The following is a 10,293-nucleotide window of genomic DNA, read 5'->3' on the forward strand; positions in this document are numbered from 1 at the left end:
AATTTCTATACCAAAAAATATTACACAATGGATGTTCCATCCGATTATAGTACACTTGGGTTGCCTTTGGGTTATCCGGTTACGATGATCTTTTTTGCCAGCCGTTCGATTCTAATAGTGGTGTCGAGGTTTTTTTTTTTTTTTTTTTTTTTTGCTTTTTTTTTTGCCAAGTGGCCGCTGCAAGCGAGTTTTGGACACCGCAAAATATACGAAAAAATATTTGTTGCCACCATGAATTGGCTAATGAAGCTCTAATGAATGGTTACTTTGTCGAAAACCCGAAATACAATGCAAATACGTTTAGATCGAGATTTCTCTTACCAAAGAATTATTTTAAAAAATCATCGAGGATATTAAAGCAAATGCAAGGTTTGAATGGTTTCAAAATGGTTACGATGGGAGGTTAAATAAGAGCTTCACGCCAATTCAGAAATGCACACCAGCTATTTGTCAACTCACTACAGGTAATGTTCCTGACGAATACGGTGAATATTTAGCTATGTCTGGTAGAACTTCCGTGAATCTATAGAATATTTTGCAATTCAATTATTATGTTGTACGCTAAAGAGTTTTTATATAGAATGAATAACCATATTACATGTTTGTACAATGAGCATGAAGCTAGATGGGGCCTGCTAGGGATGGTCGATAACATCGATTGTACACATATCATATGGAGAACATGTCTGACAAGTCTGCAAGGCTAATTATGAGAGGTGATCACAAATACTCAATGTTCATGCTCGAAGTGGTGGTATCACATGACTTGTGGTTTGGCATGCATACTATGGTCCCACTGGTTCGAATAATGACATCGGTGTTCTCAATCAATCTCCGTTGTTCAATAACCAAATGCTTGGAACCGCCCTAAGGTGTCCTTTTCAGGTTAATGTCCGCTAATACAAATGTGACTAATATCTTGCTTATGGGATTCACCTAGCTTGGTATGTTATTGTGAAATATTTTCCATACCTGATTGACCTGAAAGACAAAAGATTCAAGAAAGTGCAAGAGTCGGCAAAAAAAAGATGTCAAACGAGGGTTGGTGCTTTAGAAAGTAAATGAGGTATACTTAATCCAACGCAACGGGCAATGAAGTGCGGGAAAATACATAAATTGATGTGCACATGTCTCATGTTGCACAATATGATTATAAAGCGTGGCGAGAATGTAATATTATCCAATTATGTGTTGGACCCTCCGATCGATGTAGTTGTAGACCACAAGGTAATTTATGAGTTACGGGATGAAGATATATGCTTTAGAACGTTGATATGATCTTGTCGAACACATCGCTACCCCACCAAACTAGAGCACCGATGATTAAGACAACGATTAGTTTAAATTCTACATTTATTTATAACTATTTGTATTTTGTTTTTAAATTATAAAATTGTCCTTTTTATTTCAATGTTTAGTTTTTGTAGTTTTTTATTGAGAAAAATGTAGTGAGTACTTAAGGTATTTTGACTATGTGCAACTTCCAAAATTGAGTAGTTTGGATAAGTTTGAGATGACGGAATCTAATTGAGTACTTATGTCATGAGGTAAACAACAAATCTTTTATATATTAGTTTTGATTTTCAAGCTTTGCCCACTTTTTATTTGGGTATATATTAATGAGTTTAAGAAATAATTTTTTTTTATTGAAAGTAACTTTATTCTAACATCTCTTCATGTTTTGTTGATTCACTCATTCATGTCTTTACGGTCTATATAAAGCACGTTTACTGTCTGGAAGGGGGTTAGAATGGTGGTGTGGGTAAAGTTCTTGCCTCATTCAGTTTATATAAATCACGTTAACTGCTAGTACTTGATTCAAGCTTATTAGAACTTCTCTTGAGGCAGATAGCATCAAATCAAGGGAAGTAAGAACGGCTTGAATCCCTTATAAATAAACTACTGTTAAAACTTTAAACCGGCCTTGCGGGACTGTATCCCTGCTGACTCAGACCAATATGGCCGGGGGTAGCGTTGCCTCCAAAAGAGAGACATGCCACATCTTGCATTAATAACTTACTTAATTATTTTTCAATAATTCAGCCTTGCGAGACTGTATCCTTGCTGACTCAGACAAATATGGCTGAGGGTAGCGTTGCCTCCAAAAGAGGGACATACCACAATAACTAAGATAATCTCTTAAAAAACCCAAACTACGGAAATCATCAAAGGATACGTAAAAGAGAAGTCGGAACCAAGTGATTCTATCTTGTTCATTGTTTATCCTAAATATTTTATTTTTCTTTTCATTTTTATTTACTAACATATATTCTCAAAAAATTGGTTAGACTAGACGTTGATGATATTCCGGTATTAAAAGCTCTTGTGTCCTTAAACGACCTCAGTATCTTACCATCGCTATACTACGCCAACAATGGGTGCATTTACCCTAGCGTGTTGTAGAGAGTGATTGTGTTATATCGTGTTTTATAAATTTAAAGCTTGATAAACGAGTAAAGGTGCTAAAAATATACCAAAAATTATACCACCCTCGCACCACGTCACCAAACATGACAAAAATGTTAAAAACCTAAAAATGCAACAACAACGACAGATGGGCTCAAGACTTATGAAGGCAATTTAAAGTTGCTTCGCCATTTGTGAATGATCATCATTGGCCACATTTTAAAGTTACCTAACAAATAAGCACCATGAAAACCACATAGAGGCCCAAACCAAACACAACCAAAAGTTACTTTTAACACATCAAATCATCAACGCAGACGTTAGGGGTCTAAAAACCTTAACAAAGAAAGTGTTAAATCCATTTAGATGAAAACATCACATTTCTCATGTTAAGTAAATCCAAACCATGAAAGCCAAGAGATGCAAATACATCAAAGTATCAAACACCAACGATGTAACACCTCGTAAAATCACGTCCAATGATGTATTGACACGTGTAATAAACCCTAATGAAGTCAAACAGTGAAATTTAGGGACTAATTTTTTTGAAAAATTTAAAACTTTGATTATAAAAGGACTGAACGTGTTAGCATACCTAAAATAAGTTTTTAAATAACCTCTTACAATGTTTATATTCACAAATGTGCCACTTGATGAATAAGTGTAGCCGTTTGCGTGATTAATTGAAAGTTTGCGCGATGAAGGGTTAAAAGCGTCAACATGTTAATCCTTACCTCTGAGTGACCTTTTAACAAACCGGGAGCTTCATGATGTTTAATTATACTCTCGGGCCATATAAGGTTTTGATGCCTATAAGCAAAGTTACGCGCAACTTTGCAAATTAGAGGGGCTAAAAGTGTCAATATGTTTAATTATACCTTTGAATGACCTTTTAGCGAACCCGAAGCATCGTGATGTTTAATAATACTTACAAGAATGCCCAATATGGATTAGATGAGGCTTCAATGCTATTAAATGATGAGATGCGCAAGTTTGCGCAATAGAGGGACCTAAAGCGTCAACTTTTGAATCTACGCCATTCGGAGACCATTTAAGCGAACGAGAGCGTAGTAATATTTAAGTATATGCTTAGGAATGATTATTATGGGCCATGGAAGGCTTAGATATCATTAAACGGCATTTCGCGCTACTTTGCGCAATTAAGGGACTAATTACGTCAAACAGCAAAAGGAGGTCGAATCGTTTGATAACGGACCTTCCGGAATATGTCCATGAGTTAAACATACCCCATTTATTATTTATATAGCTTAGATATAGGCTTAGAGGTGTTTGGTGCGCAAAAATAAACTTTTATGTCATGCAGGGACTAAAAGTGTCAAAAAGTGCACAAGTTTGCACTTTTGCGCATATCTCGCATTCTGAATATCCCCGGACACCCAAAAATTTATGTAAGCACTAAAATATTTTATTTTAGTGTGTGGCATGATAAAATTCCACTCGTCGCGTAATTTGGACCGTTTTTCGCGTCCGTCCGTGTTCCGTCGTAATTAGCCGAACAACGTGACCGTACGACCAAACGAACCGACATCCGGAATATTTTTGAGCATGTTTCATATTCCCTATGCTTAGGCATCATTTTATAGCCTTAAAAATGGGTTAACGGGCCTCAAACGCATCAGAAAGGGGCTAGAAACATGCAGGGACCAAAACTGCCGTTTTAGAAACTTGATTTCCAGCTGTTACCAGCTGTTACAGCTGTTTTAATCAATTGCAAATGGTTTTCTTCGGTCCTTGGGCAGCCCATAGATTGCTAAAACAAGGGGTAAAGGTGTACGGTCCAGATTTGATCACATTTATCAAGGAACGATCCTAACGGTCCTCTAAATCCTATAAATACCCATTGAATGTTTGGCTCTCATTTGCACCTCTCCTTCAATCTGATAAACTCTCTGAATTGTGAGGATCTTGAACTCTTTTGAGAACCTCCCTCGGTCCTTTGGACCCTTTGTAAGTCCCCTTTCGTGCTTAGTTTAATTATTTAGCGTTTATAGCCGAAAAGTCAAGCGTTTTCGATAAACGCTTTGACTTTCAAATGGCTGAGCCATTGTTTGCAACGAACATGGCTACGTGACCGTAATTAGGTGGGTGTTAAACCCTCAAAAGGGCACCTCCTAATTACCACGTTTACTTAGTTTAATTGTCGGGTCAAATTAAAGTCAAACGGGTTAGTTTTAAATGAAACTCATAACTATTAATATAAAAGTCATAAAATCAGTTTTGCCACTTTAATAACTTGGTAAATATTAGTTGAACATGTTTAAACATGGTTCAACCCGACAATTCTAAGTATAGGCCCGGTTCGGAACCGAAAGTCGCAAAAGTTGACTTTTGCTTTGACTTTCAGTTCTGACCCGATTTAGCTTAGTTTAGATATGCCTTAGGATTCCATTAGGACCGTATTATAAGTTAGTATAACTCTCTAAAGTTATACAACTTGGTTCCATAGAAATCCTAGTTCATGCTTGTTTCCGTTAAAAGCCTAAACGTTGACCGTTATGCCCTTTTGACCTTAAAACGACGTTTTTGAAAATGTGAAAGGATAGAAACCTTCACTACTGAATTATAAACTTGTCCCTAAAATTTGACATCAGTTTGAGATCTAGATTAGAAGTTATGCTCAATAGCGTAATTAGAAAGCCTTTTATTAATTAAACGGCGTAACTAGCATATATCCTATCTAAACCCAATTTTTGATACCAAACTTCTTACCTACTGATATAAAATAATATTTTGGGATTTTTAAGGATTTTTATTTATTTTTAGGCTGAGCATAACATAGGGTTATAGGCTTGATTCGGTAATTGCCGGTTTTGCCCTTTTGGGCTATAAAATGAGTTTTACAAATCCTTTTGACCCCAAACCTTTTTCTACTGATCTAAAATGATAAATAAAATATTTTGAGCCTTCTGGAATAATAAAAATATCAGCTCTTCTTAGAAAACCCGAAAATGGCTCTAAATCGCCTTTTTAAGCATTTTAAGCGCATAAGTATGTACTAGAACCTTTTTAAGCATAAAGGGTTGATACCTACTGATGTGTTCAGTAAGTTTTTATATTTTTAACAGTAGGCAAATATTTTAAACTCAGAATTCCAGAAGTGACCTTTTAGGCACATGTGAAATAACCAAAATGCCCCTACGGTGCATAGTAAGGTTAAAGGTAATAAAATTCACCTAGGTTTGATACCCTACTGTTATAACTTAGTAAATTAAGTATATTTACTGAATTAATCAGACCTGTACTTCAGGTTATGATTTAAACCCTTGTACACCCTTTAAAATGACCAAAATGCCCTCATAAGGCATAGTTTGGGTTTAAAACTATTTGGGGCATAACGGAAGGTATCCTGCTGATATCACAACATATTTAGGGCATACTAACTTAGGAAACCTGTTCATGATTCATTGGTTACTCGTTACGCACTTTTCGCGTTCGGATCGGCGTATGTAACTAGTTTGCATATATTAGCCGAAACGGGTCAAACCATATCGTTTTTATCTCAAATTCCAGAATGTGTTTAAGTTACCCATATTAAACAAGCATGCAAGCTTGTCGGGTCAAAACCACATTCTAAATCGGTCTTCGCTTTGTCATGCGTTTGAACCGTATTCTTCTGACTAAAACTAACCGGTCTGAGCTTAGGCTTAATTAAAAACCCGTTAGAAATCTAATAGGTTATTAAAAACCTTCGTTCCAGATTTAGGAGCCCAGTAAAAGCTATCTGTACTTGCTTGGTGGTATACGGCTGGGATAAATTGTATAAATTTGCTCAGGTAAATACGTTTAACTTATTTTCCCTATACGGGCTTGGGGTACGGTATATAAAATACCGCTTGGTCGGGGAATTGACCTTATCCAGTTGATGGTTAAGTGTTGTCAAATTAACCCGTTTGAAAATGATGTTTTGTTTGTTTAACGCCTTTGGGGGTTTAATGACCATGTCCCGGATATCCTTGGCATCATTCAAAGAATGGCCACGACCTTAGCACACGGGTGTAGGCGTACACCCGTTGTGCATTTCATTAATGTATAATCGTCGGCCGAGAGAAGTCTTGCGGCGGAATTATATTAAGTGGTGTGTCTATTAAACTTTAACCCGGCACGACCCGGGCCACTGAACGCATAACGAACATGTAATTCTTTTACAAGATTATTAAGCAAATAATTATCCCAAGTTATAAAAAGTTTTGTGCCGCGGGCATTTAAATCAATTTTAAAACATTTTTCAAAATGAGTCAGTTAAATTGTATTTACCAGTGAAAACTGACGTATTTTCCCAAAAAGACTAAGTGCAGGTACTACGCGTAATAGGCTGGTTTCTCCTAGCATCAAATAGAAGTCTCGCAAGCTTAGATGTTAAAGTCTGTTCAACAAGCTTCCTCTTTATTTTTGATCCGCCTGTGGATCTTTTACTTTCCGTTTGTAATACTTGGATATTACTTCATATCGGATTGTAATTTGTTTATCTTTTGCTTCCGCTGTGAATTTAAATTGTGTGGTTTGACTATGATGATATCAACTACGTAACGTACTCCCCACCGGGCCCACCGGTGACACGTGGAAAAAAATAGGGGTGTGACAGGTTGGTATCAGAGCCAACACTGAGTGAATTAAACACTAGCCTTTTGTGTTTAATCTCAGTTACACAATTGCACATTTCTTGATTCTTGAGTCTAGACAAGAACTTAGGACTAATTCAAATTCATTTTGTTTTGTCCCTGATTGGTTCCTTTGATTATTTTTCTGATTAGCCCCTGCATGGGCAAGTCATTTCAGTAGAAGTCCCTTTTAGGGCAACCAAGTATATTGTTTAAATTTAAGGGAACGGTTAGACTTAAAATAACATTCCCATTATAAGATCTACCATTATAGTAAAATGGCAAAATCTAAAAAGGACAAGACCTAGCTCAGGTGTCGTTTTAAGACAGGGCCAAGATGGTAGTTCCTCAATTAGATTCAGATCCTTGTTAACATCTCAATTTAGGATTGCTCTGCGAATAATATTAAAAGAGAATCTTAGGGGTAAAACCTAGCCACGTGTCATTTTAGACATGGCTAAGATGGTAGAACCTGTCTATATTAAAAGAGAATCTTAGGGGTAAAACCTAGCCACGTGTCATTGTAGACATGGCCAAGATGGTAGAACCTGTCTAAAAGATTCCAAAATTTTGTTAACATCTGTAGGCATGTTAGCATAATTGGGTAAATTGTGATGCAGTATAAATCACACAGGCCATCTTTGAAAATTGGGATTTATTTAAAATTCCCTGTAAGTAGATAGCCATCCTTTAAGGATGAAGTGCCTACGGGTAATAAATAACGTCCTCTGGGATTAAGAGACAGTAGAAGTCTGCAACTCACTTTCAAGAAAGGGTAATGAACTGTGATTCAGACCCAAATACCTCGATTCTGTGAAAATCCTGGTTATAAACTAAAACCGTCTTTGTGACTAGGCTTTTGTGCCAATATTAAAACTGTAATATAGGATTGTAATAAAGGTCCTGAATATATAAATGATTAACAAATTAACCAGAAATGGCCATTTAAAACCATGGTTAATAAATTATAATACTGTAAAACTTTCTAAAATAAACCTTGTCCATTATTTCCTTATGTGGCAATTAAAGCTACATGGCAAGGTCAGATAAGGTAAACAACCGTCCGGTGAAAAAAAAAACCATGGGTTATAAATTTTAGAAAATTCATAAGCCTATTCTAAGGATTCAAATCCTTGTAAACACCTGTAAACATGTTAACATTCCTGGCAGATGTGATTTAATCACATAATTCATCTTTGTACTGGATTCTCCTGAAATCCTTCTTATTTGGCGAATAAAGCATCCATTAAGGATGTAACGCTTACGGGCCATATTCATTGTCATATAAGACAAAAGACAGTGGTAGCATACGGCTCCCTGTCAAGAAAAGGCAATGAACAACGTTCAAAGCCTAAATACCTGATTCTGCAAGATCATGGTTTATAATTTAAAGTTGCCCTTGTGACTTGGCCTTTTGTGCCATAGTTATATTTTAAAATAAATTTAGGATAATTATAATGGAAATCCTGAATAAAATAAATATCATTCCTTTTCTGCCAGTGAATATATTAAAAAGAATCTTAAAAGGTATAACCTAGCTTGAATGTCAGTAAAGACCTAGCTATGATGGTAAAACCTGTATTAAAAAGATTCGATTCCTTGATAAACATGTTAGCACTCTTGACAACAGTGATGCGGTAAAATCACATTTGTCATCCTTGTATTGGGAATTTCCAAACCCCTTATTTAGCCTAGATGATCAGAATGAATCATGGTTAATAATCGTCGAACATGATGTATATGTCAAAACATCCTTTTAAGATGTATGCATACGGGCAAAGATGTATTCATGGTAGAGATAGTTATTCATAACTTCCTGTCGAAAGGTAATGGGTTATGAAATTTTCCGATCCAAAGGAATCTTTGATTATGTTTTAGATTGTCCTTATGACAAGGCTTTGTGCCATCTAAAGAATCCTTTGAAACAAGCCTTTGTGCTGTATAAAGTGTCTGTACGACATTGACAGTTGTGACTTATATCCCCTGTCTAATAAGAAGGATTAGATTCTGTGTAAACACCAAAGATGGTTTATTTTAAAACCTAGGCAAAACATAATCAAATAAATCTTATACTATCTAATGGCCTATAAGGTTTAATTTCACCATGGCTATTTAATCATAAAATTCGACGATTGGCCATATAATTAAGTAAATTATTATTACCTGGTTTTTAGCCTTCAAAGCTTCATCATGGCGGATTTATATGAAGCCCACAGTCATTCAGTTAATCAGAGTAACACAGTAAGACTGATCTTAACGAGCACTGAGATACAAGCTATGTTGGATATAGCCGTAAACAAAGCAGTGGACCGAGTATTTAAGGATCATAAGAGACAGTGCAAGAATATCCCAATTAAGGTTACAAAAAAGGGGTAAGACTGGTCCAAATTATAACTAGTCCAAGCCAATTGAGGCAAAACCCAAATGTAAAACCTGCGGGAAAACAGCACTTCGGAAAATGTATCCAAAAGCAGATCACGAGATGTGGCATCTGTATGAAGACAGATCACAAGACTCATGAATGCAAGGACTTGAAGGACGCCACATGCTATGGTTGTGGCGAGAAGAGGCACATAAAGACCCACTGCCCAAAGAAGGCGACTAAAGAGAAGGGCATTTAGAAGTCACAAGCTAAGCCTTGTAAAATCTGTGATAAGGAAAGGCACAAATCTTTGGAGTGCCAAGATAGAAAGGACGTAACCTACTATGGTTGTAAGGAAATAGGGCACATCAAAAACTAATTTCCCAATTAAACCAACAAGCCTGGGGAGGCTAAGGAGACCAAAGCTGGAGACTCTCAAATGAATGTTCAAGAGGCCGTTCAGGATGACAATGTCACGACAGGTACCTTCCTGATAAATGGCGTTCATGCTAGAGTATTACTTGATTCAGGTTCAGATAAGTCTTTCATAGACAATGGATTTGATAAATCATTAAATCTGCCTGCTTAAAACTCTAAGCGTTAAGAATAAAGTAGAATTGACCGATAGAACCTTAGAGACTGCTTCAGCAATATTAAATGGATGTTTTATATCCGCTAAGAATCATTCTTATCCGTTGTCCTTGTTTCCGTTAATATAAGAGGAACTGGATACAGTGGTAAGAATGAATTGATCGTCTTAAAGATCAAGCCCATATTGTGGGAGATAAGAAGCAAGAAGCTATCAAGACTCCTTATGATAAGCCTTTGACAATTCAAGGAAACATATGGTATGGATTGCCTATGTATCTGCTGAATTTGGTGTTTAATACCAAAGCTTCGAGTATG

This window comes from Helianthus annuus, chromosome 9 (assembly GCF_002127325.2).
Source record: "Helianthus annuus cultivar XRQ/B chromosome 9, HanXRQr2.0-SUNRISE, whole genome shotgun sequence".
Lineage (NCBI taxonomy): Eukaryota > Viridiplantae > Streptophyta > Magnoliopsida > Asterales > Asteraceae > Helianthus > Helianthus annuus.